Source organism: Branchiostoma lanceolatum, chromosome 4 (genome assembly GCF_035083965.1).
Source record: "Branchiostoma lanceolatum isolate klBraLanc5 chromosome 4, klBraLanc5.hap2, whole genome shotgun sequence".
Taxonomy (NCBI): domain Eukaryota; kingdom Metazoa; phylum Chordata; class Leptocardii; order Amphioxiformes; family Branchiostomatidae; genus Branchiostoma; species Branchiostoma lanceolatum.
Window position 1 is genome coordinate 5,180,798 of NC_089725.1, and position 17,978 is coordinate 5,198,775.

Consider the following 17,978-nt stretch of genomic DNA (forward strand, 5'->3'; position numbering starts at 1 on the left):
GCGGCAAACGCCGTGAGACGTGAAAATTAAACAAAAGACTACTCACATTGCGGTTTTCCGATGCTTTACATGGATGTGAAACCTTTCTTGTTTGTCTTTCGCCCAACGACCGCCTATCTTTTTCACGATTGCCTTTGGCAACATGCCGACACCTAGGGCTTCGTCAACTTGAATCTTGTATCGATCGAATGGCGACGGCGTCGACGGCATCTTTGGTGAGTGAGTCAGCGAACGATTGAATTGTGGCAAATGCGGGGATTGTAGCAACGATTAATAGACGGTCCTAACTGACCATCACAATTAGCAGTTCCGACCAATAATTACGTGGTAATCAGAGATTCGAATCGACCAATGAGGACTGGCTTCAGCTGAACGTCCGTCAGAAATCTGCATTTATATGATCCTTGGGACCATACGATATTTAGCGGGGGAAGGGGTGGTACGTTTGGGGGGAGGGTCCCGGAGAAAATAAACGACTCAGGGGAAGGGGTCATGGATTTTTTTTACGAGTCCGTTGAATTGTTGAGCAATAAACATTATGAAGAATGGAATTGTAATTGAATCTATACCACTGGATTACCGCAATTTATTTTCAGAAGTGTTCGTCGGACACTTTTCGACAGTGAAGGAAATAATGTTTACTTCAGACTTACGGAACATTGAGTTCCATATGATATAGATAAAACAGGTAATGACTGGACTTACGCTCGTTCTCAGTTGAATGTACAAATTGCTGTCGCCAGCCTTTACGACTTGATATGAGCTAAATTAAGGGCACCGTCGATGCTTTCTTCACTTTCCCACAACACATATTATGTTTCACGAAAAATGCACCTCGAAATTACCAATGGATTTTGACTTCGAAAAAGTTATGGCAAAGAGTTACAAAAAACGGCTGTCGCCTGCGGAGACATGCAAAATTTAAAAAGCAGCCGAGAATGTAACAATTCAGTCCAGAGTTTGACCGGTTAACTGGTGAATCCAGCTACTGAGGCCCTCCGACAAATCACGTCAGATCGCTCCCGTCACTGTTCTTGTACGCTGTGCAAGGCGGTTTATGCCTGTCGCCCAAAACGGTAAGCTCCGTTACCGTTTGAAGTAAGACGTTCCTAACATTAAGATATGCCACATATAAGGTGCCAACCTGTCGTTTTACTGCTCCTAAGCAGTATTAGTTCGCAACTTTGAATATTTCATAGATGTTGTAAGAGTTAGATTATTCGGATCAACGGAGGATCGAACGTTTTGCAAGAACTATCTGATTCCGTCTCTGTTAGGTATGTTAAACAAGTCGAAATGCAAAGACAAATCCAGACAATATTAATCCTGAATGAAAAAAAAACAGTTATACAGCAATCGTCAGCACGCTGGCACTAAATTTGACAGACGTTTTACCAGAGATACTGACTCCTCAACTATAGGTTTTGAAGGCGATGTCACGACATGGAAGCTGCAAAATGGAAGTATCTTATTACTGATGTTCAACATTTTTTCCGCAAAAATAAACTCCAAGGAAATCTAATCAAAGCTTAGAAATTTTCGGCACCTTCCCGTGATAAATTAGCTGTAATATTTTGGGGATCATAAAAGGAGATGTTCAGCTAAAAATGAGGTAGGTTTGCTTGGAAAATGACCTGATAAATTTTTCGACCCTAAAAATCGGTATTTTGCACATTTCATTGAGAACGAGCGCTTAATGTTAGTGGATCGCTACAGGAAGGACTATCCATCCTTGGAAAGCCTCTCAGATGTTACATGGGTATGTACTGAAAAGTACTTCCACAAAAACAAGCTTTTTACCGATCGTAATGCCGGGTTCGCCCCTGAAGATTCCACCGTTAACTCCTTGACATACCTAGTCATACCATTGCTGGTTGCCAGAGAATGGTCATGTTTTAATGAATGAATTTTGAACATATTCATCTAAAGAACATATATGGACAAGAAATGTATTCATACTGTTCATGGGCCCTTCACGCTCCGCGTTACAAGCGGCAAACGCCGTGAGACGTTTTCACGAATGTACCTTCTGATTTAGTGCTACGCCAGATAGTGTGCCTAACTTATTACGCTTTGGTAATTTTGCTCTCTTCGGAAGTTGGTGATGAAGTTAGGGAAATGTAAATAAGGCTTGAAGTCTGCTATATTCTAGCTTTCTTTTGACCGGAAAATTTTGACTGTGTGCACTTTTAACGTCATGTGAGAAGGGCTATATCTAGCGCATCCCAGCTCATGTTTCCACGGGAAATAGGCTACTACGCGGCCCGACGTACGTATTGAATGCGGCCCGACTTACGAAATCATTACGAAAAAACGACACCGCTTACATCAACAATACTCCGTCTACTTATTGGGAAACATCTTCGCCATCTCTGTATTCAGTTTCCTTTTCATAGACGGTACCAATCACATGTTAGAGCGTAACAAAACTGTGCGTTGAATCGTCCCGCCACCATCGCGGTCCAAAAAAATGGCGGGAAAACAACGTCGTCAGACGACAGCAATGTTTACGTTGTTTTTCTTTGGTCGGTTTTCTTCTCAACAAACACTTAAAGACCCAAATTTTTAGTGTTTTATGAAATTATTTTTCTTATGTGTATGATAGCTGTGTAACTTATGTATCTGCTTGGCACAGGTCGTATATTTAGGTGCCGGGCCGTCTAGCTACGCAGTGACCCTCTACTCAGCGTTGCCATCATTATTGTCAAAATACTACTTTTCGACAAAACAAGAAATGAATATGTACACATATGTTTTGAATGTAAATGACAATTATGTGCATGAACTTGGGTTATTTACCTTCCTTATCAGCATAGTCATTGGACACAAACACGGCGTACTTATGCAAAATAAGATCAGTAAAAAATCCGTGCGATGTTCAGGCGCGTGCGAGGTTCGGGCGGCCCCCGTTATATATAACGCTACTCGAACACTAAAACAAACAGTTAAAACGGTTGTAAAATAGCTACTCGGATTTTATTTCCGTCGTTGACGTAGCCGTAGCTGTCGGTGTTCTTCCGTCGTTGACCAGGAGATCTAAAAGCTTATCATAGATACTTTGCCACTGTGTTATTTAGACTGCAAATCCTCTAAACGTACATCCAAACTCGTCCCATTTCATCTGCCATTAATGCATTCCAGCCTTGGACAAGCACTGAGAATTGAAACTATTGATTCCAGCCTCGGGCTTTGCCCTCAGAAGAAGGAATCAAACTTTACAAAAGGAAGCTTATACATATTGCAATTGCACATCTGTCATGGGGCTACTGGAGTCTGGAATAAGATCTACTGATGGAGTCTCCTTCTTTCCAAACGTTTCATGATATGACAGACCAATGCAATGTCTCCGTTTTGTATTTGTGACCTCGACCCATAAATTGTTGCCAAGTTGGTACTGGTATCAAAGCATGTTTTATTGTTAAATCGCTGATGAGGAATGTACTCCTGTATGTTGTCGTTGCACATATTGCAAAAAAAGAACAACATTGATATTGAAAAACTAATGACCATAATTGTCACAGGGCGAGACATCGGTAGATATCCTTCTCCAGCTCTGGTTATCTAGATAGGAGTGCAACGGGCGCACAGAGCGCCGACAACACATCGCAGAGCATGTAGACGGTGACTCGTTAATCTTCCTTCATCATACCCGAATACAGAACCTGAAGATTCCTTGTGCAGACAGCTGTAAAATATTTTAACAGAAAACTTGTCCAATGAACCCGTGAAAGGGATATGTATGGTGAGAAACATGATAAAGATTGACATTCTTGAATAATCATCCGTGCTGGTAAACCTATTCGCACAAAGTATATGTGTGAAAAACAATCCACGTAACATTTGTCTTTCTCACGTCAAACTTAAACAATAATGGAACCAACACGAGTATCGTGATATCCGTTGCGGAATGGAATAAATTATATAACCATGAGTTAATTCCGTGATGTCCTAAATCCTACCTGTTTCCAATCGTGAAACTTCATCTTGGTGAGTCTTTTGAAATACGCTCTCGGCTGCCATCCGAAGTTCACAGAAACTTTCACTGTACAGCTCGGTTTGTCAACTTTCTTCCTGTCTTAATTGGACAATATCCATGGACCCGGATTCATCTTTTTCGCCTTCTTCTTTAGCACCTTTCCTGACCCTTTCTGTAAATGGAAAAGTACACGCAGTTTCTATTCTGTCACTAGTGTGTTCACATTTCACTGCCTGCTTGTTTGTTTGTTTTCTTGCAATTATCATGCTTGAAAATAATTGATCTTGGTGACTTTCGCATATGCTGATCTCATTTAAAAAAATGGTTTTGAAGACTCAATCGAAGAAAGGCCACGAAAAATAATCTAAAAAGAGTCTTACAAGGTTCTCGCCAGCACAAGGACCCCTACGCTGGGATTTGCCATGATTTGAACCCAATTTCGAAAACAAATATATTCCTTAATTTTTCCCCATCCAGGGCTCGAAATAGGTGCACTGGTGCACCCAACCAAGAGAATTAGGTGCACAGAAAGAAATTTGAGTGCACCACATAAAATAAAGTTGAATGTCAGCAAAACATAATCTTATATTTGTAATCAAGAACTTCACAATCTGTAATCAAATTTCAAACGAGTAATACATCAAATAAAGTGCAACAAATGGTTCTATTGCTTTTTCTGATACTGTTTACTAGTGTACAATGTTACCTTTACTCTATAGCCTACAAAAATATCTAGGTGCACCAGTGCACCTACAGTCAAAGATTAGGTGCACATGCACCCAGTATTTCGAGCCCTGATAGTCAATAAGAAATCAAACCTCCCCAGCAAAACAGCATGCATCTTTTTCCTCCATCTTGAACAGGAAAAAAAACTATCAAGGTCATTTTCAGCAACATTATTAACAATTCACTCGTTTTGCAAAAAAAATCTGTGTTGTTTGCATTGTGATGATTTTGCAAAGTGTAGAAATTTTCTGTGCCTTAACTGCTTTCAATCTTCTTTAGTCGGGATGCTCTGATAGGCCTCTGCCATTTTGCTGTAATAAGCTAATTCATCATTTTGTAGTATTCAATTCATCACATTGTAAGAAAAACCTGGGTGTCCTATCATCAACCAGCACTGGCAGCAGTACCTAGTTGCCGTACTCCAGCTAGATATCATTTAACTCATCTGGGCCCACTCACCACTCTCCCGTTATGAACCAGCGGTTAACAGTCCAATTATTGATTTCAATGCTGCAAATGTGCTTATTCACCTTTTTACGGATATATAGTGTTGTTTACTATTAGGTACTAGTATATTGCATATATGATTTATACGATGGTCTTTACATCAAAAGTTCAATAGAAGTCCCTCAGTCATTCACTATAGTACTAATTCGTTAATTAATCTTTAGAACGTAGGTACAAAAATATCAAAGGTACTGCATCTCTTTCCTCGGTGTCGGTCGCTTCAGATTGTGTTGCGGAGTTTCCAAATGGCTTGTTGGTGGTTGATGGTGTCGAAAGCTTCTGTGAAGTCGATGAAGACGGTGGTACCCACGTTTTTACTCATGTCTTAACTGCAAAACAATAAGTGTGTAAATTAATAGTATCTTAGATATGCCAGGTAGGATGGACACGGGACGATAATTACTAGGGCTGGTCTTATCCCCTTTCTTATGGATTGGTAATACCTTAGCTCGCTTCCAACTCTCAACAAATTCCCCTGTGCTCAGTGATTTATTAAAGAGCTTGATTCACACCAGCCACATAGTATCGACTATGGCACATGATGGTGAGAGAGGGCAAATTTGTGCTCCAACTTTAAGCAACATGTTGTCAATGTTGTCTAGGCCTGAGGCCCGGCTGTAACGTGCCGCTTGGCAGTTGATCTGTGACAAATTCAACTTTAGTAACTGGTGCAAGCGTGAAAGTGCCGATTGCCTTAGTGACAAAATGCACCGGGGAGAAAGGGGAGATAATCCGTGATAGGGATTTGTACAACTCCTCTACTATTTGTGAAAGAAAATGTTAAATGTTTCGGTCATGCTTTGGTCATCACAAACTAACACTCTGGCCCTCGTATTCCAGAGAAGTGGCGGTGTTAGGAGTCTATTTAGGCAGTAGTTTACGAACGGCTTTTCAGGGCCCAGCCAGACCGTCCTCAGAACCTTGATTGAATTATTGATTAAGTAACGTGGTCTTTCTTAGCACTCCAACAGAGTTAGTTAACTCTGTTTTTCTTTGTCTTGTAGAAGACAAGGTCATGGCTACTGCCAGAAGGTTCAGCTTGCTTGAGGTTGATGAGAAACTACAGGTCCTTGGTAAGCCAAGGTGCGGGTGTACCTCTTATTTTCCTTTTTTTAATGGGAACGTGAATGTTTGCAACATCACTGACAAAATCTTCGTATGCTTCTAGTTGTTCATCAATAGTTGGAAAATCATCGATAGCATGCCATGGTACCTGGGCCAAGCTGTGTCTTAATTCCTCATTATCAAAATATCTATGAGTCCTTTTTTTTACAATGTACACATGTCTCCATACTACAACATTTTCAACTAATATAAATGTACTAGCTATCACATCCACACATTATCCTTCTATTCCACACACCATGCTAATTAAGGTATCAATCACCACAATAAAAAACACAACTGTTCTTCAAGAAACAAAACGTTTATTTTTATGTTCCACTTGAACAAATTATAGTTACCCAAAATGCAAACAATGTATACAACCATGCGTATGCAATTGAATAACTATAACTATATTTAGACTAAGATTGACAGCCTTTGGCCTATTGCCTTCTTGTATCAGAAACATTGTTGATCCTACATGTGTGACTAATATAAAATTATTTCTTTCGTGTTTCATAACTCCATTTAAAGCACTTCTAGTAGACACCTGTTGGTAGTTGTGCCTATTGCAAGAATTCTGGAGTCTACGTTATCCGACACGAAATTCATATATTCTATACAACGATGTTTATTGTTTCTTTAGCAACTTTATTTTTAAAAAGGCACTAAAATATTCCATAAACATATAACTAAATTAGGTGCATAGCACAATTTACATCTGCGACAAAACACGATTTGTGTTTGTTTATATATAAGGGTCAATCGCAGAGTAGCTTCAGATCGAAAACCCCCTTGGTTACTTCTATTACTACCACCAGGTTTTGAAGATAACACTCTTTGCAATTATCACTTAACAAGTTGATCATTGCATAAAAATAAGACGAGTGATTTCTTTTGGTCTTAATGCAATGTCTTTCAAATATAACGTTACAGTTACAAGACTTTTATATCAACTGGTATATGCTGCACATTTCTGCAGTCGTGATCCTTTCCATTGAATCATTAGGTCGGGCGCCTTCTTTCAGTGTAATTTGATACTATCAAGTTACACACATATCAAGTTACGCGCCAAAAGCGAATGGCGCGAAAGAGGCTGATAGTGATACCCTTGTGACTATTTAACTCAGTGTGTCAGAATACGGCTGTGTGTTGGGTACTAGTATTTGTCTCCGAATCTGATGATATGATGCTTTTGATTGCTTGGGGGCATTTTTGTTTCCCCTCATCAGTTGTTTACCTGTCCGAACTGAAATGACACTATGTAGATTCGCCCTACTCCCTCGAGTGGCTGTCAACACCAATTTAGGCATGTTCAGACATGTTTTCTGTCTGGCGCCAATGCAAATTGACAAACAAAAGAACCGCTTTTGTGATGCAAATTTCAGCCAGACAACAAGTGCAGTCTGGCATTTTGAGTTGGATTTGTGGTCAGGAATTTTTTGTCTGCTTGTATTTCTTGGCGTAGGGGATGTGGGCCTAAAGCCATGTTTTTGGTGGCCTTATCTTCGGTCGCAATATATGTAGGCCGACATTTGTCGACTGTTTGTTTTATCCCTCAAGCTAAATTTTGAATATTTTTTGGATGTTTCCAGTGTCGTGTTAATTAAGGCATCTGTGTCTTTCGGCCGTAGTATACTGTTTGGGTGTTGTTTGGCTTGAGACTTTGTATGAGTGGTCGCCGGCGTTTTCAGGTTACCTGCTTCTTTTGGGCGGAGGTGTTTCAAAATGCTGCTTTGGTGGCCTTGATAATCATCTCGGTCGCAGAAAGCCGCTTTTTATCTTCGGTTTTAAAGTTGTTTTTCCCCTGAACCAAAAATGTTTGAATATTTTGACATAATAAACACTATTTACTGCAGTTTGAGGGATCTTTTGTGAAGTTAAGTTTTTCCTCTGTCACATCCTCATTCTAAAGTCAAATAGGAACGGCAACCGAACACACATATAAACACCGGTCTTCTGCATCTAAGACCTACTCTAAAACGTAACCTCTCGTCACCCGCGACCAGCGTACGGCTGTGACTCCAACCGCACACCCTTCAGTGGTAATTTTGTTATCTGTCTGTGTTTCTGAAGGAATGAAGTCTGCCATCTCTAATTTTGTCAATCGGACTGGCAGGGTGAAAATCTCTTTGACCTGATTTCTCTCACTGGCTACTGTCTATAGTACATGTACGTAAAAGTCAATAGTTGATATCTACATTCATCGAAATGGGGTATAATGGCTTCTTTATTATTTATGTGTCGAAATCACCAGTGTATTGCAGGAGTGGACAACGACTGCTTGAATATTGAAAGTTCATTCTTCGGTTTTAAAATTGTTTTACCCCTTAACCAAAATGTTTCAATATTTTTGGGGTATTTTCAGGCCGTGTTAATTAAGACTACTGTCTCTCTCGGCCATTTGGTGGCCGTAGTATACTGTTTGAGTGCGAGCTTAATAGTATATTTTACGCCCGATTTGCAAGAATTCTCAGAATTCCACAGGAATTTCAGGAATCCGTCCGTCCAACTCTGTGGATGCCCACCTGTCATTTGATACCTTATTAGCACGTCTAGCATCCAGGCACTCAGCTGTCGATGACAGATGACCTACTTTTACGTGGTGTCCAATTTCGTACTGCCGGGAGTGTGTCAGGGAGTTCACCGAATCTAGTATTCTAGCTTCGGAAAGGGTTTGCACATCCCAGTTGATCTATCATCACACGGAACGTGCTAAACATCATGCCTCTCACCAAGAAACCTCTGTGAAAACCAAAGCTTGAGGAGATTCAAGCATATAAAGAAAGGCAAAGTTTTAAACAGAACGATAAATAACTTGGGTTACCGCTTGGGCAGTCTACATTGAACGCCTTACGGGGAGGCGTGCGGTGTCGGAAAAACAACAGTAGCTCCTCGAAAACACATCCTACAGAGCTATAATAACAACCAAAACGATCATAGGAGCCGCAGCAAAGCGATTTTCTAAACTTCCGGCCTAGTTTCTCACTCCACCTATCCAACAATGCCAGAGAAAAAGGCACTACAACGGGAGTGTACTCCGGCCTTTCCATATATATGCTAGGAACTCCTTGAGTTACATGGTGCCTTTCTATATCTGCTTGGCAGATGTCTTTCTGATTTCTAAGTGCGTTTTATATTTTATGGCAGAACTATAAAAAGATCTAGAGTGCTACGTTAGTACTTTCCTTACAGTGAAGTAAGATCAATCCAGATCCCTTCGCTATGGCAATAATTTTTAATTGCCACACTTATTTCTCTTGTTTTCGAACGCAAGGTTTGCTGCACGTGTATATCAAGGATTCTTGCCCATCTATTCATGTCCTGTTTGGGATTTGGGGCTGTATGTTGTGGCCGTTGCTTACTTGTAGTTCTCTCAGTTTTCAACACGCCAGCTTATGAGTGTTTAAGACAAACCCCTGCCAATATCTCAACAGTCATCCTACACGATTAGTTAAAATATTTGTTGAACACTTTTAAAACTGGGGCATTACAATTGGCAGTGGCTCACATACTATTTGTCTTATTTAAAACATATGGTAGATATTTTATCCTACACTACTAAAGGAACGTCATTTGAAATACACGTGTACGACATAGTTTTCAGAGTCGTCGGACTGATTCTTCCCTGATGGACGAACCGCTTCTAGTTAAATTTGTTCATTAAACTCCAGATCCACTTACAAAGATGGAAGGGGAGACAAAAGAGGTTGTCTCCCCCGTAACAAATAAGATACAACGTACAAGTAAAATACTCAAATTAACAGCGTCATTTACGATGCAGAATATATAGGTTATAATATATATACAGAATCATAAAACAATATGATGACCAAAAATACCAGGGCGTATTTTACGCCATGCATGTAGATGTATGTACGTCACATTAAGATGTCCAAGTACGCATGGAGCGTCAGGGAGGCAAGCTACCTAAACCTATTGTGTAAGTGATTATGAAAACAACTGCCGTTTGGCGAGCATGTGCTTTAGCTGAGAGACACTGTGGCCCAAGGCTCTCAGGTTGACATCGAGACTGTTCCAAATACATATGAGGCTCGGGATACGAGGAAGCAAACTGTTGTGTTTTTGTTCTGAACAAGGAGGTTAAAAATAAGCACCTTGTTCTGAAGGATGTGATCATTTTAGAAGCCGTTCTCCGTTTCGTCTTCAGAACAATTGTGTGGTGTTGTCAGGCATCACTGTGCTCCCTCTTCCTGATGTTATATCTTCTCTTCTACAGAACCAGCTTCTGCCTCTTTGTTTCATATGTCTCAATTGTTTATTCCCTTATATGTAGATCGACGCTTTCTTCTCTTCACTGCTCTAACATACCCAGTGCCCTCATGACGAACATTCAGCATGATATGCATATAAGAGAATTCCAAAATTACATCCTCTCTTATAATCCTCCCCATATATCTAAGTTCATGTACATTTTCGGCATTGTTTAGATGTGGTAAGTACACATGAGCCACGCGGAACATAGGTTCAAAAACCATGGGCAGCCGAAGCACCTCAGGCGGGACGGACAGCTCTCTCCAAACACCGTGACTCTCATCACACCTGTACATGTCATACACAAACATCCGCTTATAATTGACAAAATCTACCAATGAATGTAGACACTCATCTGGCAGGCGCTTGTGTCGGATAGATACCCATAAAAACTATAGCTCCTCGGGAACTACCATGTCATGTAGTACTTTAGCTGTTAGAGAGTTTTTTTTACGTATTACTGTACTTAAAAGCCACACCCCCTTCCCTCGTCTTACCGTCTTAGAGTGTATCCATCGATCATGAACAAGCATGGTTCGGGCATATGAGGTGAAAACGACGTAACACAGATCTGGTGGAGGACGGCTTTGGCCTCTTTCAAAGTACTGAACTACAGGGAGGAAAACATCTTGATTCAAACTCAACACAAAAATGTTGTGGCGGCGGTTGTTAACCGCTGTCAAAAATGTGAATACTTGATTTAGACGTTGGAATGGACGTTGTAACAATGTTTTTTTTAGGACACTCTGGCACATTTCACATTTTAATATGTGTCTTTTGAAATCCATGGGGTGTTAGAAAGTTTTTTTTACGTATTACTGTACTTAAAAGCCACACCCCCTTCCCTCGTCTTACCGGGCGGCACTTCGAGAACAGAGTGTATCCATCGATCATGAACAAGCATGGTTCGGGCATATGAGGTGAAAACGACGTAGCACAGATCTGGTGGAGGACGGCTTTGGCCTCTTTCAAAGTACTGAACTACAGGGAGGAAAACATCTTGATTCAAACTCAACACAAAAAGGTTGTGGCGGCGGTTGTTAACCGCTGTCAAAAATGTGTATACTTGATTTAGACGTTGGAATGGACATTGTTACAATGTTTTGTTTGAGGACACTCTGGCACATTTCACATTGAAATGTGTCTTTTGAAATCCATGGGCTGTTAGAGAGTTTTTTTTACGTATTACTTTAAAGCCACACCCCCTTCCCTCGTCTTAAAGGGCGGCACTTCGAAAACATCGATGAACAAGCATGGTTCGGGCATATGTGGTGAAAACGACGTCTCCGACACTACCCTGTCATTGTCCAGCATAATAGTTTGATATTCGTCTAGCTTATTGGCCAAGGATATAGGGTTTCACAATAAAATGGATGGTGTAGCAGCCTTGGCAACATGTTGATTTTCTTTCTTGATATTTACAATGATGTGGTTTGACTTCCTTTGGTATTTTTAAGTATGGCAAAAAGATTATATAGGCCGGTCATTTTGCCTCGCCGACACAATAGTAGGGATGTGTCAGGTTAATCTTCTTTTCAATTTGCTTCCTCTTCCATGGAAATGTTTCTTAAAGCCACAGTCAATGATACCACGTTTAATTCAAAAGTTTTTTTCCGGAGAGTTCAAAGTGTCTGAGAGGTAAAAGCGAAAAACAGATGTAGGAGCATCATAGGTCAAGTCGAGATTCAGGTCCAGAGTTGTAGATTTAGGGCACACTCCAAGCTTGATTTAAACGGTCTCAGACGTGACTAGAAAGATGGTTGTGCAACTTGATCTGAAACTACGGTTACACTGAAATACCGTAACAATGGTATGTTATTCCCATTTTCTCAACGTTTATATATCTTGGGGGATACTTTATTACACATCTTCTTCAACTTCTCTATTGAGGAAAATGTCTTCTCAACCGCCCTCGGAAAAAAACTTTGCCGACTCTATTGAGAAGAATAGCCCTAAGGGTCAATCGTGGTTTTTACATTTCTTTCATTATGTTTATTTGTGTATTTTTCAATGCTGCCTTACTGTTCCTTTTTCCAGTTCTCCTGAAATTTCTTCTAAAGTGCTGCAGATGCAACATGTTGCCGGTTTTGATATACACAATACTCTACAAACTGATGTACAGTAGAAGTCACTTAATTGCACCTCGGATAAACGCACCTTCCATTTAATTGCACCAAATCCCAAAATCCCAAACCGGTTCCCATTCACTGCATTGTTAGTGACTCCGTATATCTGCACCGCGCATTGTCACCAATGCCGGATAACTGCACCATTTGTTTTTTTTTCAAAAATCCTCGACAAGTTAGCTAAAAAGGTGCGCTAAAAATCGGCAAACGTGGTACAAATGAGCCGATACCTGCCGGTGTGAAGGCGCAATACCTCCAATATGTTTAAAACTGTTTTTGAGTAACAAAAGAAGGCGGTCTCCATTGACAGTCACGTTGATAGGAATCGTATGCTAGGTCCCGGGCGGGTCACAGAGCGTGTCGGCACCATTAAGACACGCACGTTTCATGTTTGTGATTACGAGGTCAAGTGTGGCAGTCATCCTTGTTGGGATGTCAACATTTTGTAAGAGTTCGTTACCTTGGCAGAGCTGGTGGATATCTAGCCGGTTGCAATCCCCCGCGATACATATACCGACGTTCGGAGTCTTAGCTCGGAGTGTGTCAACGGTGTCTGATAGGTGTTCGATCAGTGCCGTATCATGTGGGAAGGCAGGTGGTATAAACACTGCGCAAACAACAATGTAGGGGATTGTGCGGGGGAAGCGTTTTGGTCTAGCCTAAACTCAAAGGCATTCCAGTCCATCAGAAACTGTGATGTCCAGTTCCTGCGTAGGGATGTCATTGTTTACATATAACGCGACCAATGCATCCTGGTCAACGGCCCCTTGTGATGTAGATAGCCTTGTTGAAAATATACGAAACATTTATTAACCCTACACCATAATTAGTTATAATATTTGAACACATTTAAAACTAGATAGCTAACTGCAGTGATGCACGTTCGACCACCATGTAGGGGACATTTCTAGAGTATTTGGGACAAGTGTAACAGTGAACAATATCTATCTGTCGTTCTTTTAGTGCTACAATCATAGGAGATGGCATTAATTATTTTATGAATAATATACGTTGATCAACTTCTCTAACAAAATTACATAAGTTCCTTCAAAGAATAAACGTTATCAGTTATACTGCTGGAAATGTCACATACAGAACTTATATCGTGAATAAAAATGTGGGATTTGGTCTCCGACTGTCTGTGCTGTGCGAGAAAATGGCAATTCAAAGAGAGTGTAACTGATAGCAAGTCCCTTGGGATTCTATTCTCAGCATCATATCAATTCGTCACAATAATACAACAAGGCTGTTTATCAACGATTTTCATAGTCACAACAACAGCAGGCGCTGACACAAGGTAATCACTGGCAACAACAGCCACGGTCGGCCGACTCTCTCTTCTCAAAGTCTCTACATCTCCAACAGGATTTCCTTTTTCTGCTTTCTTTCTCCTCTGATAGGATATTGGCATCAAATATACAATATTATAAAACAACACAGCTTGCTAAGTCCGCGTGAGAAAGGTGTATAGCGGCTATAACCCATTGGTAAAGAGTGGGAATTTCTTATTTGTGACAAGCAAGTAATGACTTATTTCTCTTGTTCTAGTTCAATTTTCGACATCACTATCCTCTTCATAGAATCTCTCTTCATAGTCTCTACTGTTTCCTTCTTGCTGTCCTCTCTGGTAGGATTTTGACATCAAATATACAATATTAGAAAACAACAAAGCTTGCCACTTTGTCAATGACCGTCGTCTATCTTACAAATAAGACAGCAGGGCTCAAAATACTCATTTGGAACCTGGGTATTTGCAGAATGTTTTCGAGATTAGAAACAAAACAATTTGTGTAGCATTGTGTATTTGCATTGGCAATAGCCGTTAAAACTGAAACATTCCGTACATAAACACCAAATGCAATTATAACATCCATTCGTCGTCATTCCTACCTATCAGCCTCCATTCCTTCTTGGTTTCAGCTTGCTTTGCTCTGAAATTTGCCAGTCGTTCGCCTCCCTCCTTTTGAATTTTTGCGCGCCAACACTACACCTTTAACGTGCTTTTTGCATTGCTCATCTTTCTTTGTTCTCTGAGCAAATGTTGATAAGAAATGAGCTCTGTCCAGTTGCCCCCTCCCCCCCCACGTGCGCTGGTGTCATATACCATACTTATAGTAACATAAGCAACGGCGTTTGATTATAGTTATGATTCTATATTTCCATCACTGCATCCGGCACTTTCTATGTCACTACTGCAGTCTTCTTGCGTGTTACGCGGGAAAGATGTGCCATTAAGGCACGGTATTAGGTATAGCAGTCGTTTTCTATTCACGTGGAACGCAGAATTCCTTTTTTAAGTAGCTGAACATGTAGTAGGAGTGAAGAGTTCAAGTTTATTTATTCAAGTGACCAATCAATATATATGTATCAAATCTCTCAAATCTGTACTTGAATCCCTGTAAAGCCCCGATGTTTTTCCCTGGGATAGACATTTTTACATATATTTCCCCACTGGGCTTAGGTAGAAATGAGAATGACCTACATGTAATTCTTTTCTTGCCGTTTAATGCAAATTTGACCGTTACCATTGACGACATTAAAATCTCTGTAAGATAAATCAAGCAACAAATCTTACATATTTATGAAATACCCGATCTGAGCAACCGTTCTGTACTCCAAGACTTGCTTTCGGATATCCGGAACTTTTGCTGCTGACTTTCCTTGGAGCCTTTGTACTTTGTACCAAGGTATGGAGTCACATGGCATTGGTGCATGGATAATGTCCCTTCCAGTCATCTCCGGTTTCCTTATGTAGAAAAGAGTTGTGTAATATTTTGGTTCTTGCTGGGGGGGTGGAGATGTTGCGTTTGTTCCTGAGTGAACGTCCAGTAGCTGCGGATCTACAGGGGGGACCAGATCGTGTAGGGGGTGGTCATCTTGGAGTTTGACAGCGGCATCCTCGTGCCTAGACTTGAGGGTGGGTGGTTCAGACACATCACGCCGGCCTGCCTGATTCTATGATATCATTGATATTTTCTGTGCAAACCCGAATTCTGCGGTCCCGACCAGCTCCGTTGAGAACAGGGCTGTGCGGGAGTCTCCGAGATGTATAGGGTGCACGGTTGCGCAGTGGGTTGGGAGTGGCAGGGTTGATGTTGGCAGGGTTTCGGGTGTCCACCTGTCCATCACTGTACACCGATTTTCTTGCCTGCAGGAGACAGATCTACCATCACCCTTACCACCATTTATTTATCTATTTATATATCAAACTCCTACATTTGAAATAATGAAGGGGGAGTCAGAACAGGCGATCTCTCACCTCTGCTAGCTGTCTTCCCGTAACAAACAAGATACAACATACAAATAATAAGAAAATGTACAAATTAACAGTACCATTTACAATTAAAAAAATACGCATATACCATGCTTATAGTAACATACGCAACCGCGGTTGATTATAGATATGATTCTATATTTCCATCACTGCATCCGACACTTTCTATGTCACTGATGTTGTCTTTTTCTTGCATGTTATACGGGAAAGCTGTACCATAAAGGCACGGTATTAGGTAAAGCAGTCGTTCTATAACAACGAAACAGATAAGTATCCCTGGAGTAGATTTTGTGGTAATAGATCATGCTAGTTTTCCTCCACCAGATGTTATCTGAGAGAAGAAGTTCAAAGCACAGTCTTGGTTTAGTCTTTTAGGGATAACATCCAAACCGGGATAGGTGGCTTGGAACTTGGCAAGGTCTTCAAAAGTCTGTCAAGCGAGTCACAACAAACTAACTGATTCGAGGCATATTTGTCACATCATAACCACCTCAACCCACAACGGCAAAGTACAGTTATGTGAGAGGACAAACGTCTTATGCCGTTTGAGAAGAAGAAAATTGATGCATAGATTCAGAATTTAAGAACATCGGAGATGAAGACGATCTTCTTTCCAGGTCTGCCGATACATTCTATGTCCAGTATACAAGATTTGGGCCGTCACCACGGTTCATAAAGTCTGTAGTTAAAACAGTGTTAATCACAACAAGTCATAATGTATTTGAAAAAAAACATGTTAAAGAATATCATTGGAGACCTATGTGATCGTCGAATATGAGGTTTTGGTTTACATGTAATCCCAGATGCTTGAACAGTGGGTAACTGTTGTAGATGCTGCCCATACATTTTGATCTTCTTCAAAAGAAGGACGTCGTACACAAGGTCAAAAGCTGCACTGTAGTCCAGACAAATCCTCAGTAGCTTTTATTCCATCATGGGGTTTGCCATCAGGTAGTCTTGACAGAGTTTGTGTACGTTCCTCACTGAAACCGAATTAAGCACAAATGTTATTCCTGCCCTAGATTTGAGTAGGTTTTATTACCGTCTATGTAGCTCATACCATAGCGAAGGTTGGCGACCTTCCTCCGTAAAATTCTTGTATATTCTTTTGTACATGTGCACTGTTCATAAATAATGATAATAAAAAGATCTATGTACTAGGAGCCTTAATATAATCTAAAATGCTTGAAGATTCAAGAGGAAGTTCATTGGGACACGCGTACGGGGCCTTACTTTTAATTCCATTTATGGATTGCTAACATTCTCTTTAGGTAGCTGGTTTATCCATATCATTTTTCTCAAACTCTGTAGTGCATGCATTATCTAGTGTTATGTCTGACATATATCTATCAACATTATCAGCATTAATGTTATCTTTGCTATATGGGTCTTTATAGAGGTTCACAGCTTCTGCTAAAAATTCATGTTGATTAAAGATGCACTTGTCTGCCTGTTCTAGCATATCAATGTTCGATTTGGCTATTTTTCCTTTATATATTAAGAACAAATTGTGTGCATTTATCACTCTCATTAATTCATTTTGCTCTAAGCTTTATGTAGGATCCTTTGGAACTTGTTTCATATAATTTATCTATCTACAGGTTTGCCTCTTCCAGTGTATTCTTAACTGATAAATCTGCCTAACTGTCTTCTTTTTCTACAACTTCAGTTGGTGTTTTTATTGTAGTGGTTAAATCATTCCCTTTTATATCGCAGCCAAGTATCACAGTGGTCTAAAGATGAACAGAACTTTCTTAAAGCTACTGATGACTGCTCTACATTACTTATTTTACCTCCCTTTTTATCTTATCACTGTGACAGAGTTTTTGATCGCTCCCAGCAATTACATCTCTTGCAGTATCATTGCTAATCTGTCTATTATCATCTTTTTACTTAGTAAGGTTAGTTAATGGGGTATTGTTATCAGGCTCTTTATTTGGTCCATGAATGTTAACTAATGCCGAGTGTAAATCTCCAATACAGCACTTGA

At 40.4% G+C, this 17,978-nt stretch overlaps 1 long non-coding RNA gene across 1 annotated transcript; it reads right to left on the reverse strand.

The window, feature by feature from the left end:
• Positions 1-2,328: 2,328 nt before the first annotated feature.
• On the reverse strand, positions 2,329-4,206 carry LOC136432318 (uncharacterized). The gene is made up of 2 exons (XR_010755507.1): positions 3,960-4,206; positions 2,329-3,685 (listed from the first exon to the last, which is right to left on the reverse strand). It is a non-coding gene; the product is annotated as an uncharacterized lncRNA (long non-coding RNA).
• Between the last annotated feature and the right edge of the window lie 13,772 nt (positions 4,207-17,978).